Source organism: Meriones unguiculatus, chromosome 7 (assembly GCF_030254825.1).
Source record: "Meriones unguiculatus strain TT.TT164.6M chromosome 7, Bangor_MerUng_6.1, whole genome shotgun sequence".
Classification (NCBI taxonomy): Eukaryota; Metazoa; Chordata; class Mammalia; order Rodentia; family Muridae; genus Meriones; species Meriones unguiculatus.
The window spans coordinates 88,547,531-88,564,004 of record NC_083355.1 but is presented as its reverse complement, the minus strand read 5'-3'; positions in this window follow the sequence as shown (position 1 = coordinate 88,564,004).

Genomic DNA, 16,474 nt, shown 5'->3' with positions numbered 1-16,474 from the left:
CAACTCAGGGGACTCGAATCCCTTCTACAGATGCTCGGGAGTGAGACCATAAGCAAAGCTTCAGGAGAGATAGAAACCCAACAGACAAGAGACACAGGACAAGGACAATCACGGTACCTACTTCTGAGCTCAGATGAGTCCTCTGATAGCCAGTGTCCAAGTTCTCCTCAGTACCCCCTAATCCCGGACGAGCCCCCATAATGTTAGGCCCAGCAGGAGCCTAAATATAAGAAGGTATGAAGAGAACTCAGGAAACTAATCATCCATCGATGCAAAAAAAAAAAAAAAAAATTCAAGAGGTTACTCTTGACCATTGCGCAATGGGGTCACCACTGCTGGTCAGCTAGGAGTGGCACCAGGAGACAAAGACCTTAGGTTTTTAAAAGACACAAGGCGGCAATCTCCTGGGGTTGCCTTCTTGGTGATTTAGGTTTGGTTGAGGTGTTTAACTTTTAAAATAATTGGTTAGTTCTGATCACCCTTAGGTCCAGTCAGTCGTGTCTTAAATATCTGATCTTCAAGTCAGTTTGGAATTTCCTGCCATCCACAGTTAAATGTGGGAGGGTGATTAACTCATCCCATGTCTGTTCTGAGGAGTGGGGGTTACAGGCTTTGGATCAAAGGTCAGGAGAAGGATTGGGGCCATTTGGCCCAGTTTCCAAACAAAGCCCATCTCACTGGCACCAGCCGGTGATTTTTTTCTCCATTTAGTAGAGATCTCTGCTTGTTCTCTTCCTTATCTCTGCCCTCACAGATGGCTAATGTCAGGAACTTTTATATTCCTCAGCTCTCTGGAGAAGCATTAAGAGGCTTTAATTAACATGGGCCTAAAACTTGCAAATATAAGTTATAAGGCAATTAAAAGAAACAGGTTACAAAGTTAGTCTGATTCTTTCAGCTGTTCTCCACAATCAAAGCAGCCTGCAGCAGAGAGATCAAAGTGGTGGCTGCCCACCCAGCTGAGGTGTCCTGCCATCCCAAGCTGCCCTCATAGCCCACTGATGTGGAATTTCCACGCTGCAGCAATCCTAAACTGAAGCCATCCTAACCTACCCCAAGGCTCTGGATGGGCCACCCCAGCCGGACCACGCCTTCCTGATGTTTTCCTCCCTGAGCTGTGGTGACCTGCTGCCTTCCCTCCTTCCCCTTGCATCCGCTGCAGCAGTGAGAAATCCAAGCGGCTCACTGCTCCACCTCTCCACACACCAAGAGCAATGAAATTCCACTAAAATTCTAAGTGGCTCCCTGAGAGTTCTCCTTCCTGCTCCAGGACAGTCAGCCGCTGCTTCCCACCCTGGGGCTGTGGAGGTAGGAGACAATATTGTTACACCCTTCAAGACCTCAGTGGGAACTGTCCATGGTGACTATTCCTTCCCTTCACTGAGAGCTGTAGCTGCTGGAGAAGGAGGTGAGCTCAGGCTCCTAGGCCCATCAGGGGCTGGGTCAAGCCTCCCCTGATAGCTGCAACATCTCTTCCAAGGAGACCTCTCAGACCTGTGTGGTTCCTGGGCTCTAACGCCTCAGGATACCCTTGGGACACAGTCCTACCTCAGAAGTGTGTGGTTCATGGACTGTTTGGAGATATGCACCATAGGAGGGGAGCCTTACTTAGTACTTGAATGCCTGAACAGAAACCTGTGGCTCGGAAGGGTAGAGGACCCAGTCGAAGGTTGATATCATTGCTTTGCTAAACATATGTGACATGTCTGTCATTTTGCCTTCTGAACATATGTGGTCTATTTGCTTAGATTCCTGCTGCTGGTAGTTTAGGTCAAGAAAGCCTTTTGAAGTAGATCATGATGACGACACAGATTTACCACCAGTCAAATTGCTAAAGATAGGTTGCTGCTGCCTTGACACAGTGGCCCACTGCTCAGCTCTACATGCAAGAAGAGGATCATGTCTTCCAAGGCTCAGGGAATGTGGTAGAAGAGGAAGCCAAGAGAGGGGTGTAGTGTTGTGTAGCTGCTCCTTCAGACTGAAGCATTTTCTCATGGGAGGAGAGGAACCTCAGAGGCTGAAGAAGTAAGATTTGGAGGCCCATTCCTGAGGTGATGTAAGCAGTAAATAACTGTAAGGATGGACACCTCTGCACTGAGTTGGCTGCCTGCAAATTATGTAAGGAATTTCAGCCACAGCCCTTTCCTGATGTCTCACTCAAGTTGCTGTGTCAGGCTGTTCAGAGATGCAGCTTCTGAAAAGTCAGCCATGCTCCCATAAATAACCACACACTGATAATCTTGTGAGGAAACGCAGTAGAGTCATTCATTCATTTGTTCACCAAACAGGAATCAGATGAAAATCTTTGATATGTTATTTTATTTTGTTTTGTCAATGCCCTCTCTATCTGGGGTGAATAGAAATAGTCTTCCCAGAAAATACCCAGGCTTGAAGTAACCTAGGGGGAGAATGTGGTGGAGGAAGTAGAGACAGATGCTCAAGTGTAATTATTGTGGTCTGGGATTCTGATTAGGTCATGAAAAATGGAAGATCAAGGGTTTCTTTTTTGATGATGACTAGGAAAGGCCTGGTGAACATGTCAGTGAGGATCTTAGGCCACAAAGTCTGGTACAAGTCAACACCCTCTGGGACTTGTGTCTCTCTTTCTTCAGTTCTCAGCACAGCCATATGCGCCGCCTAGGGAGAGAGCAGGTTGGTGAGGTGGCAGCAGGTCAGAGGCTGCGCTGTTTCCACTCTAGGCTGAAGCAAGCCTCCGTGTGGGAACCTCACTCAAGGAGGGCCTCTTGGAGGCCTTTGACCTCTTGACCATTCTTACCTTGTTCATGGCCCCCTCTCTTCAGGATCACTCAGAGCATTTCCTGACTTGGTCTGCTTTTTATTTTCTCCCTTTCTGACCCCCATGTCTGATAACCTTTGGTGCTGCCTAAAGCTGTGCCCCTGCAATATAAATGCAATTTCTAGTGCACAGTTTTGAGTTTTTGTTTTATTTTTGTTGCAACAAAGACTCTGACTGTGACCCTCAGAATGCCCAGCCTCCCCAAACCTGAAGCTCATGTTCAATGGCTTTTGTTTTGTGTCTACTCATTTTCCCAGATCTATTGCTTAACTCCCTCATAAATTGAACTTTGTGGTTCACTTGTAACTTAATGGAAAATTCTAGAACATTCTTTGAAGTAACTGAGCCTAAGACTCTTTGTATAAGCATGAGCAAACCAAGGCTCAGCCAGCAGAAGGCTGTGGCCCAAGATTGTCAGAGAAACACCTCAGGCAAAAGCCATGGTACCTCCTACATGAGGTACCATCCCTGATCTTTAACACCATCCTGTCTAGGTACCTTTGGAATCCTAAGAGCTCAACCAGGTCTTTGCTCATGTGTCTTTCTTTATCTGGAGCCTCGTGCCCAAGCTGTGCCCTCTATATTTCCTTCTGCACTTCACACCCTTTGAGCTATGCACTGGTTAGGTGGCCTCACCTTAAACAGCTTTACAGGAATGTCCTCTGTGAGCTTTGACAGGTCAACTTTTTGCTGAAGATCTGTCTGATACCCAGTGTCATCATGACTGTCTTCAGTTCAAAGGTCGAAGTGGTGAATCTGGGGAATTGTAACTTGGCAAACCTCTCATACTGGAAGAAAAACATGAGGGTTTGGTAGCTTTCCCTGTTCTTCTTGGACCAACCATAGTGTGAAAGTGTTTTATTTTCACATTTACTGCCTTGTTGTCTTTGTCCACAGCAGGATGGTGACCTATCATTGCAACTTCCTCTACACTTGGCATGGAGGTCAGGTGTTGACATTAATGGGATCAACTGATACTAGTAGCCCCTGAAGGATCTCCTCTTCTGAAAAGTCCTCTTGACAGAGTAAGGGCGCTCTCAGGAAATCATGTCTCATCTCTTTCCCCAGAGCTAGGGATACTCCTGTGTGTTGTCTTGGGCTGATGCAGCTGAGTGACATCTACTTTGAGATGAAGAGCAGAGGGACCCTGTAAGCTGAAGCAAGCCTGGGAGCAGGCTGTCCTTCGTGTTCAGCTCTGTGGCTACTATAAAACTCTCCCTCCTCCCCTCCTAATCCCACCTTTCCTCCCCCTTTTTCATGCATGCCCCTCCCCAAGTCCATTGATAGAGGAGTTCCTCCTCTGCTTCCTTATGATCTTAGTCTATCACATCTTATCAGGAGTGGCTGCATTGTCATCTTCTGTGGCCTTGTAAGGCTGCTACCCCCTCAGGGAGAGGTGATCAAAGAGCAGGCCAATCAGCTTATGTCAGAGGCAGTCCCTCTTACCATTACTATGGAACCCACTTGGACACTGAACTGACATGGGCTACATTTGTGCAGGGGTTCTAGGTTATCTCCTTGCATGGTACTTGGTTGGAGTATGAGACTCTGGAAATACAACTATGTCCAATTTTCTGGTTTTGTTGCTTTCCTCGTGGAGTTCCTGTCCTCTTCAGATCTTACTATTTCGCACTTCTTTCATAAGATTCCATGCACTATGCCCAACAGTTGGCTATAAATCTCAGCATCTGCTTTAATAGTCTGCAAGGCAGAGCCTTTCAGAGGCCCTGTGTGGCAGGTTCCTTACTTGTTTCTTGTTTTCTTATGCTGCTGATGTCCATCCTGTATGCCTTTTGGGATGGGGATGGAACATTTTAGTCAGGGTCCTCCCTCTTGATTAGTTTCTTTTGATGTACAGATTTTATTAGGTTTATCCTATAGTATATGTCTATATTGAGTGAGTATATACTGTATGTGTCTTTTTGCTTCTGGGACAGCTCACTCAGGATGATCCTCTCCAGTTCCCTCTATTTACCTGCAAATTTCATGATTTCCTTATTTTTCATTGCTGAGTAATATTCCACTGTGTAGATGTACCACAATTTCTGTATCCTTTCTTCAGTTGAGGGACATCTGGGTTGTTTCCAGGTTCTGGCTATTACAAATAAAGCTGCTATAAACATGGTTGAGCAAATGTCCTTATTGTGTACTTGAGCCTCTTTTGGATATATTTCTAGGAGTGGTATGGCTGGATCTTGAGGAGGCACTATTCCTAGTTGTCTAAGAAAGCTCCAGATTGATTTCCAGAGTGGTTGTACAAGTTTACATTCCCACCAGCAGTGGAGGAGGGTTTGCCTTTCTCCACAACCTCTCCAGCATGTGTTGTCACTTGAGTTTTTGATATTGGCCATTGTGATGAGTGTAAGGTGAAATCTCAGGGTCGTTTTTATTTGCATTTCCATGATGGCTAATGAGGTTGAGCACTTCTTTAATTGTTTCTCTTCCATTTGATATTCCTCTACAGAGAATTCTCTGTTTAGCTTAGTTCCCCATTTTTTAATTGGATTACTTGGTTTGTTGCTTTTAAGCTTCTTTTGTTCTTTGTATATAATGGATATTAGCCCTCTGTCAGATAAAGGTTTGGTGAAGATTCTTTCCCAGTCTGTAGGCAGTCGTTTTGTTTTGTTGACGGTGTCCTTTGCTTTACAGAAGCTTTTCAGTTTCATGAGGTCCCATTTATTGATTGTTGCTCTTAACATCTGTGCTTTTGGTGTTCTTTTCAGGAAGGTGTCTGCTGTAGCAATGAGTTCTAGGGCCTTCCCCACTATTGCTTCTAAAGGATTTAATGTGTCTGGTTTTATGTTGAGGTCTTTGATCCACTTGGACTTTAGGTTTGTGCAGTTTGATAAGTATGGATCTATTTGCATTTTTCTACATGTAGACATCCAATTAGACCAGCACCATTTGTTGAAGATGCTGTCTTTTTTCCATTGTATGGTTTTGGCAACTTTGTAAAAAATCAGGTGTCCATAAGTTGTGGGTTTATTTCTGGCTCTTCTCTTGGGTTCCATTTATCCACCATTCTGTTTCTATGCCAGTACCATGCAGTTTTTATAACTGTTGCTCTATAGTACAGCTTAAGATCAGGGATGGAGATACCTCCAGAAGATCTTTTATTGTAGAGGATCGTTTTAGGAATTCTGGGTTTCTTGTTATTCCATTTGAAGTTGAGAACTTTTCTTTCCAGATCCATAAAGAATTATGTTGGTAATTTGATGGGAATTATATTGAATCTGTAGATTGCTTTTGCTTTTGGTTAGATGGCCATTTTTATTATATTAATCCTGCCAATCCATGAGCATGGGAGATCTTTCCATCTTCTGATATCTTCTTCTAATTCTTTCTTCAGAGACTTGATTTTTTTTTTTCATACAAGTCTTTGACTTGCTTGGTTAGGGTTACGCAAATGTACTTTATGTCATTTTTGTCTATTGTGAAGTGTGTTGTTTCCCTAATATCTTTCTCAGTCCTTTTGTCTTTTGTATACAGGAGGGCTACTGATTTTTTTGAGTTAATATTGTATCCAGCCACTTTGCTGAAGGTGTTTATGAGCTGTAGGATTTCCCTGGTAGAGTTTTTGGGGTCACTCAGGTATACTATCATATCATCTGCAAATAGTGTTAATTTGATTTCTTACTTTCCAGTTTGTATCTCCTTGATCTCCTTCAACTGTCTTACTGCTCTAGCAAGTACTTCAAGAAGTATGTTGAAGAGATATAGAGAGAGTGGCAGCCTTGCCTTGTCCCTGATTTCAGTGGGATTGCTTTAAGTTTCTTTCCTTTTAGTTTGATGTTGGCTATAAGCTTGTTGTATATTGCCTTTACTATGTTTAGATATGTGCCTTGTATCCCTGATCTCTCCAATACTTTAAACATGAATGGATGTTGGATTTTTGTCAAATGCTTTTTCAGCGTCTAACGAGATTATCATGTGGTGTTTTTCCTTTCAGTTTGTTAATATGCTGGATCACATTGATGGTTTCTGTATATTGAACCAACCCTGCATACCTGGGATGAAGCCTACTTGGTCATAGTGAATGATATCTTTGATGTGTTCTTGTATTCGGTTTGTAAGTGTTTTGTTGAGTATTTTTGCATCAATGTTCATAAGGGAGACTGGCCTGAAATTCTCTTTCTTTGTTGGGTCTTTGTGAAGTTTAGGTTCCCAAGGTGATTGTGGCTTCATAGAATGAGTTTGGTAGTGTTCCTTCTATTTCTATTTTGTGGAATAGTTTGAAGAGAATTGGAGTTAGCTGCTCTTTGAAGGTCTGGTAGAATTCGGCACTGAAACCATCTGGCCCTGGGCTTTTTTTGGATGGGAGACATTCGATGACTGCTTCTATTTCCTTAGGGGTTACAGGAATATTTAATTGTTTTACCCAGTCATGGTTCAGCTTTGGTAAGTGGAATCGATCAAGAAAATTGTCCATTTCATTTAGATTTTCAAATTTGTGGCATACAGACTTTTGAAGTAAGTCCTAATGGTTGTTTGGATTTCCTCAGTGTCTGTAGTTATGCCCCCCTTTTCTTTTCTTCTTTTGTTGATTTGGATGGTGTCTCTCTGCCTTTTTGCTAGCTTGGCTATGGGTTTGTCTATAATGTTGATTTTTCTCAAAGAACCAGCTCTTGGTTTCATTGATTCTTTGAATTGTTTTATTTGTTTTTAATTTATTGATTTCAGCCCCGAGTTTGATTGTTTCCAGCCATCTACTTCTTTTTGGTTTTGTCTACTTCTTCTTCTAGGGTATTTAGTGAGCCAATAAGTTGCTTGAATGAGCTGTCTTGAATTTCTTCTTGAAGGCACTTAGTGCTTTGAACTTTCCTCTTAGCACTGCTTTCATCGTGTCCCACAAGTTTGGATATGTTGTGCCTTCATTTTCAATAAATTCTAGGAAGACTTTAATTTCTTTCTTTCTTTCTTCCTTGACCCAGCTATCATTGAGTAGCAAGTTGTTCAGTTTCCATGTGTGTGTAGGCTTTTGCTATTTCTCTTGTTGTTGAGGTCCAGCTTTATTCCATGGTGACCAGATAGGATAGAAGGGATTATTTCAATCTTCTTGTATCTGTTGAGGCTCACTTTGTGAGCAACCATATGGTCTATTTCGGAGATGGTTCCATGAGGCACTGAGAAGAAGGTAATTTCTTTTGTGTTTGGGTGTAAGGTTCTGTAAATGTCTGTTAGGACCATTTGATTCATGACATCTGTCAGAGACATTGTTTCTTTGTTTAATTTCTGTTTTGTTGACCTGTCTTTGTAGAGAGTAGGGTGTTGATGTCTCCCACTATTAATGTGTGGGGATCTATGTGTGGTTTGAATTTTATCAATATTTTTTAAATGTGGGTGTTCTTGTATTTGGGGCATAGATGTACTGGGTCGTGATGTCTTCCTGGTGGAATTTTCCCTTGATGAGTATGAAGTGTCCTTCTCCATCTCTTTTGACTAATTTTGGTTGAAAGTCTATTATATCAGACATAAGAATGGCTACTTCTGCTTCCTTCTTGGGTCCATTTGCTTGGAAAGCCATCTTTCAGCCCTTTACCCTCAGGTAATGTCTATCTTTGTGACTTAGGTGTGTTTCTTATATGCAACAGATTGCTGGGTCTCATTTATGCATTCATTCTGTTAGTCTGTGTCTTTTTATTGGAGAATTGAGTCCATTGATGTTGAGAGAGATGAATGACCAGTGGCTGTTAGATCCTTTGATTTTGATGTTGGCTGTGGTCATAAGTTTGTGTGCTTGGTTGCTTTTTGTTTTACTGTAGTGAGGTTAATTATTTCCTGTGTTTTCTTGAAAGTAGCTAGTTTTTATGGGTTGGATTTTTCCTTCTAGCGTCTTCTGTAATGCTGGATTTCTGTGTAGGTATTGTTGAAATTTTTTTTTTGTCATTGAATATCTTGTTTTCTCCGTCTATGAGGACAGATAATTTTGCTGGGTATGGTAGCCTGGGATGACATCTGTGTTCTCTTAGGGCCAGTCTCTTCTAGCTTTCATAGTCTCTGTTGAGACGTCAGGTGTGATTCGGATGGGTTTGCCATTATGTTACTTGGCCTTTTTCCCTTGCAGCTTTTAGTATTTTTTCTTTGTTCTGTATACTTACTGTTTTGATTATTATGTGGTGGGAGGATTTTCTTTTCTGGTCTAATTTATTGGGTGTTCTGTAGGCTTCTTGTATTCTTATTGGCTTCTCCTTTAAGTTGGAGAAATTTTTTTTCTCTGATCTTGTTGAAAATATTTTCTGGGCCTTGGAGGAGTGAATCTTCTTTTTCCTCTATTCCTCTTATTCTTAGGTTTTGCCTTTTTATGTTGTCTTGGATTTATTGGATGGTCTGTGTCAAGAATTTTTTAGATTTAACATTTTCTTTGAGAAATACATTGATTTCTTTGATTGTATCTTCCACACCTGAGATTCTTTCTTCCATCTCTTGTGTGTATTGGTTATGCTTACCTCTGTAGTCCCTGTTTTCTTCCCTAAGTCTTTTCTCTCTACAATTTTCTGCATTTGTGTTTTCTTTAATTTTTCCAATTCTGTCTTCAGATCTTGAACCATTTTGTTGATTTCCTTCACCTGTCTGGCCGTATTTTCCTGTTTTCCCTTCAATTCCTTCAGGTGTTTTTTTGAACAATCCTCTTTTCTTCTATTTCTTTCAGTGATTTAAGTATTTCCTCTCTAACGGCCATAAACTGTTTGGCAGCAATTTCTTGTATTTCTTTGTAGAGGGCCATAATCTGTTTTTCTTTATCTTCTTCTATTACTTTACGGATGGCCATAATCTGTTTGTTTATATCTTCCTCTGGGTCTTCATACATTTTATTTGTTTCCTCTGTTATCCTCTTCATGAGCATAGATGTTAGGTCATCTTCTTGAATTTCAGTTATGCTGGGTTTCCATGGCTACTTGCCCCTGATAACTGGGTTCTGGAGATGCCATATTGCTTTGTCTTTGGTTGGTTGAGCTTTTATACTGGCCTCTATCCATTGGGCTACCTTAGGTATTGGGTGTTAGTTTCTGTTGGTTCCTGGAATCCTATGGTGGAGAGAATACCCTTGGTGGGAAGATGGTTTTTCCTGAAGGAAGCTTCCTCAGCTTTTTGTGTATGGTCACTGTATGTCCAGTGTTTTTCAGGTGTTGCCACAGCTCACCTCAGGCATAGAGACCTGAGTGGTAACTGTGGTTCTTGTTGGTCAAGAGGGCTCCCCTCTCACCCGGGGAAGTCCTGGAGACAGCCGCCCTGCTTCTGGGTTTCTTCCTGTAAATTTAGTCAGCGGCTGTTGTAACGTGTGTGTCCCGTGGTATGGTCAGTTTTGTTAGGGATAACTGGTTGCCACTTGGAGCAGTATCTGGATGTTGATATCGGAGATCCTAGGCTTTTGTAGGTTTGAGGTTGGGGCTCTGTGCCCCAGTACCCTAGCGGTAATCTGTGGCAGGTGCAGAGCAGGTCCCTGGATTGGGCTGGTCTGCATGACTTTTCCAGGGATATACTGGGTGCCCAAATTCTGTCCACGTTTCCTTCATTCACTGTGGGGATTTTTCCAGACAGGGAGTCCAAGTCTCTGGTGCTCTGGGGTGCACAGTTGTGTTTGTGACTAATAGTTGGTGCAGAGAATGTCTCTGGGCTGGCAGTGCATGCACCAGTCAGTCTGTGGGACCTTCTACAGGGATATACTGGATGGCCTAATTTGGTCCCCATTTCCTTCCTTCCCTGTGGGGTTTACTCCCGACAGAGACTTCCAGTCTCTATTGCTGTGGGGTGCACAGCTCTGTCTGCACCAGAGAGCTGGGTGCTCAGCAAGTCTCTGTTCTCGCAGGTGGAGCCCAGTTCAGTGATGTCGGTTTGCTCCTGCCATTCTGTGAGGCCTTTTCCTGGGAAATACTGGGTGACCCTAGGTCAGTCCCGTTTCCTTTCTTTCCTGTGGGGTTTTCTCCCAACAGGGACTCCAAGACTCTGATGTCCTGGGGCTCCCAGTTCTGTCTTTGATGCAGAGGAGAGTTGGGTGGGCTCCCAGCAAATCTCTGTGCTCATAGCTGGAGCTCAGTTCAGTGCTGGCAGTTTCCACCTGCCATTCTGCGAGAACTTTTTAGGGAAAGACTGGGTGACCTGTGCCCAGTCCTGTTTCCTTCCTTCCCTGTGGGTTTTTCTCTCGACTTGGACTCCCAGTCTCTGGTATTTTTGTGCCCACTGTTCAGGCTGGGTAGGTGATCAGGACACACAGGCATGTGGTTCTGGTCTGGTGACCTAGTGCCTGCAAGATCTGGGATCTCTTCCGGGATCTGGCTGTGTCACATGAGAGTGGAGGCAAGTGATTCCCATGCCATGGGGGTTTTCTCTCACCTGGGAAACATGATCGCTGTTGTTTTAAGGCCGAGAGTTCAATCTCTTGGTCACTGTACATAAAATGTCCTCCTCAGACACGGTGTTCTCTTGGCCCTGCCATGTTCTCCCTCCCTGTGTGCCTACTTCCAATCACAATCCCATCCTGTTTTCTGCTCTCTGCTCCAGGTTGGGGTCTTAGAGCTATTTTCAGCAGAGTAGTACCTCTGCCCACACTTGCTTCAGGCCCATGAAACAGACACAGGGCCTTGGATCACTGGTGGGAACACACTCTGGTTTGTTGGCTCTTGGGAACCCAATAAACCACACTGATGAGTATCAAAAAAAAACAGAGCATCCTGCAAATGTGTCCTGGGTGTCCAACTTTAACCTTTCATCTCTAGGCTTCTGTAACCAAGCTCTGCCCAGGAAAACTGTGAAAGCACTCATTTTCTGGAAGAAGTGCCTTTTCAAGGGGAGTCCAAGGCCCAAGCACACCTCGATATTTAGGCCTTCTGTAAGCTTCATTAAGACTGCAGCAAGTGTGCTGGACAGAGAGCTCACCCAGCAATAATACCTTTACCAATGTCTGTTCGTACCAGGAGACTATCCAAGAAGCTTATGGGAATTTATGCCCCTTTTCTTTTAGTCCCTGACATTGTACCAATTGTGTTCTTTGTGTCAAAGCCCATCTTCCTGTTCTTGGTTGTGTCATAAGATATGCTTTGGTGACTGTCTCAAAGGCAGCAGTGAACATTTGGAAGGCACAGTGTGCATGGTGGGAAGGCACCAGGATCAGGGCATATTGTTCCCAGCCCCTTATTTGCCTTTTTTGTTTGACACCCTCAGAAATTTATTGATGAGCAAGGTGTTGCCAGTGGTCAAGTGAAGCTGGTGATCTGGCTGGAGGAGTGTATGGAGGAGATGTTGGAAACACGTGTGGACCTCCCTTGCAGGTTTCTTTAAGAGACTGAGTCCCAGCCCTTCAGGATTTCCTTGTGAGTGCTGCCATTAGTGCCCAGAGAAAGCACTGTGAAGGCAGCTACAATGATCATTCGGGAGAATGCAATGTTGGGTTTTTGGGCTGATGCATTGCATTTTGGAGTAAGAACAGAGAGACGTTGATGATGATGGGGGCAGACGTCTGGCATTGAGGAGGCTCCTGCTTCTTCTTTTTATGCTCTGAGGCTCCTGTGTTTTGTTAACCTTCAGTCTGAAAGCCAGGGAGCAGACAGCTGAGCCCTGCTATTAAAAAGAAGCTGCAAGAAAAATAGGGTGTTATTGTCCTGTCAGACAAAGAAGGGGACAAAAGCCACAAATCGGTGTTACAGTAACTCTCACTGACCAACCATTACTACCAAGCAAAAGCAGCTAGGTTTTCCAAGCTCTGTGCCCAACTGAAGCTGGGAATGCTCCACATTCTCATCCTGGAAAGAAACAGAGGAAACCATCAGAGTCATAAGAGCTCAGATAAACTGACTCATTCCTTTGATTTTTTTTCTTAAATTTTTCATTAATCGTCTGTGTTTGTGTGTTTGTGTGTGTGTGTGTGTGTGTGTGTATGTGTGTACACATGTGAACACCACATCAAGTATATAAAAGTCAGGGGACAACTTTTGGGAATTTTTTCTCTCCTACCATGCTACTGTGTGGCTCCAGGGACCACCAAAGATCACCAACCACAGCAGTAGCCAATTTACCCTCCACAGCCTCCACTGCTTTCTTATTGAAGTCCACAGGGGAAGTGGTTATTCTTTCCATTGGCTTATGAGAGTGTCAAACACCAGAGAGGTGAAAGCCCACAGCCAAAGTCAGTGCACAGGTAGAGTGGCAGAACCAGGTCCCCCAGTGGGCTGTTCCGGTCAGTAGCCCATATTTCTGACAGGTTCCATTGTATCTGTAGTGACTTAAAGACACAAGTGCCATGGCCTGTGACATTATGAGCCTGAGGAATTTGGTTGTTCAGGGGCCTATGAGACAAGCTATGTTCTGGAGGCATTTGTAGCCATTCCCTACGGGTTTCAGACATCCAGCTCTGTCTCCTTGACAGGGCAGGAAAAGTAAGGCCCAGAGTATTCAGCAACTTCTTCAAGATCACTCAGCCAGGAGAGTGGCAGAGACTGGCCTGTGCTCCATGTAAGCTAAGGCAGTCCCCATGGCACTGACTCCACTGAGCATGGGGCTTGAGCTCAGAGCTTGGCTCAGAGGACAGTAAGAATTTGGGGGTTTCATTAACGTGTATGATGATGCCCTGGTACCTCAGCAGTCACTGCCAATGCCCTGTCCACCTGCCGTGAGTCAAGGAGAATCCAGACTCTCTAGAGACACACAATTGTGCGGGATATGAAGAGGTGAAAACACATCTGGGTTTCAATTTGGACTGTGACACCAGCCATTTTGTGACAACCAATATTTAAACTTCTCTAAAATCTCACTTTAAACAGGGTTGTTGTGGAGAGTAAGAAGAATTAGAGGCGATTTCAAACTTTCACCAAGCTATGACCTCAGGACAGTTCATGAGGGAGGAAAGAGATGGGTTTTGCAAACCCCTAGCGCTCAACACTAGTGGGGGTGGGACATAAAGCAAAGACAGAATTTGGGATTATGAACCCATACAAGAATGAGTGAGAGGAGGAAACAGAAGGCCACGAAGGTTATCTGGAGAGTTGCTAGGAAGAGATCACAGATAGCTGGCCCCTGGGCAGGAGGGTGGAGCTCAGAGAGCAGAGGGGAGAGGACCTCACACTGAGCTCTGGAATTCAGATTTGAAAATCTAGAGATGAAAGTGATTTGGTCTCTTCTAGGCCCTTGAGGCTCATTGAACTCCAAAGCCTACACTCTTGGTCTGAAGCTAGGACTGGGTTCTGAAAGGGGCAGGGAATAAGAACCCCCAAGGCAGAGCAAGTGCAGGGGAAGAAGAGTAGGGTTCCCTGAAGTGGATCCTCTGAAGTGAGTATCTAGAGGAAGGAAACTCAATGGCCCAGGCTGGGGAGGCGCTTCAACAATGAACCAGGTCAGCCTACCCAATGCTCCAGAGTGTCCCTACTAAACTCTGGGCATGCAGAATGAGGTTATTCTTATATCCCGAACTTATGTCAGGAACTACAGCTGGTATCTGCTTCCCCCAAGTGCCGATGGTGCCAACCCAGCTTGAGAAGCTGATTGATAGCACCCAGCCTTGAGCTAAGGAAGAGTCTGGTGAAGGACTTACTGAGCAAGGTCCCCTGTGGCCAGTGGGAGGTTTGTGGGTAGATGTGCAGTACTGGCTGTTCCTCATATGTCCCTTATCTTCGTGCTTTATAGGGTGACAGAGGGCATGAGATACTTGGTCCTTACATGCCCTGGACCCTCTGTGATGAAAAACAGCCTGGGGCAGCTTGGCCAGGTGATGGTGTGACTGGAGGGCTGGGCTATTCTTTCCAGAATTGACCTAGTTCAGTGTAACCACCCAGAGTCACCCATTTGGAATGAGATAGGCGAGGGAGCCTTTGGCCATTGCAACCTACCTCAGAGAGCTACAGAAGGGGGCCATGGGGCCATGGGTCATGCTGGACAGTCCCCAGTACACAGCAGTGATGGCCACTGTGAAGTTCTTGACCTCTTGGTCCTGAGATTTCAGTGTTAATTACACTCACAAAGGCACCCAGTGATACAATCAGGATAAGTATGTCCACGCAGGGATTTGGTCGTGAATGTAATTTCAAGGATCCCCATTGAAGAATGGCTGGGAGAATACATGGGCAAAGGCAGAAGAGGCAAGTTCAGGACCATTCTTCAGAAGGTGTGAGCAGCATAAGGGGGATTTCTGAGAAAGGAGCCATGTGAGAGTATTCATGGAGGCACTATGTATGGTTTTTGATACTCCTTTGAGGAAGGACCCCAAAGGCACAGAGCCACTGAGGAACCTATGCCAGCTCACACAGCCTTTCCCTCACATTGTAGCCTACATGGCACCTCTTGGCTACCTCTTTGTCCTTTCTGGGGAGGGGACTCAATGTCTCAGCTGTGCCTCCCCATTCTGACTCACTTTCCCCCTAGGAGTCCAGAAGGACCTGCCTTTGTCCCTACTTCAGCAGCATTGGAAGTGCTTGCAACACAGTAAGCGTTACTTCGCAGTAATTCTCCCCCGTCCCTCTCTTTATCACTCTAGAACTAGGACTGTTCACCCAATGCCTGCTTCACCATTGTATCTTGAGTGTGTGTCATTTATTTTGGCCTCTAGTGGGGGATCAGCTCAGTTGCCCTAGAGTCTCAAATGAGAGAATGGGCTTAGGCTTTGAGCCAAGCTTGAACAGTTAAGGCTTTGTAGATCTTGGAGGTAGAATAAACACATTTGGTTTGCCAGATACACAGACCTATGTCTGCTTGGCACAGAGTCCTTGCCCACCTCTTTGCTTGACCTAGTATTCTTGTCACAAATAGTTAATATATATGTTTTTTGTTTTACAAAAAAATGACAGCTTCTACCAACCCCAAAGCTAAAAACATCAGCAGTTAGCACTGAGGCCTGTAGCAGAGACTCCATCATTTTGCTAAAGCTTTTGTTTCTGATGTTTCCACCAAAGAACTTAAGCAAAAAAAAAAAAAAAAAAAAAAAAAAAACTTGATGTATTGCTTTCTTTGTTTTGTCAGTATTAAAAAATGTATGAAACTGTTTCCTTGTTGAAACATGTTTGGTGTAAGCTAGCCTGGTCGCCAGGGCAGCAAGCGCACCTATTTGACTACAGAATAGACTCTCCTTCCCTCTGAGGTGAGAGTTGTGCTTTTGAGTTAGTGGTTAGAACAAACTGCTTGGAAACGCTCAGTCAATCCCTGCTGACCATCAAAAACTCTACCATTTTTCTTCCTTTTCATCAGTGTCAAAATGTCTTCAGAACAACTTAGGATCCTAGCTACTCCCTAGAAAGGTTAATTCCCTGTACCTTAACAAACATAGGAAAAGGAAAAATTAAAGAAAAAGATTATCAACAAAATATTAGCAAAGTAGAGCCAAGAGAACTTAAAAAGATTGGGTAGTATGACCAGGCAGGATTTAAACTTCCTTTGCGAGGATGGTTCAATATACACATATGCCTTACATGCTCCATCAACCAACGGAATGATCAGCAATAGATCACCATCTAGGTATGTGCAGAAAAAACATTTGATAAGTGCTACATCCATTCATGATTGTCTTAGTCAGTGTTCTCTTGTTGTGAAGTTGCCATGACCAAGGCAACTCATATAAGAGAAAGCATTTAATTGGGGCTTGCTTATACTTTCAGAGGTTAATTTGTTACCATCACTACCAGGAGCAAGGTAGCAGGCAGGCATGGGATTGGAGAAAATAGCTGAGATCTATATCCGTATGTGCTTGTGGGGTGGGGT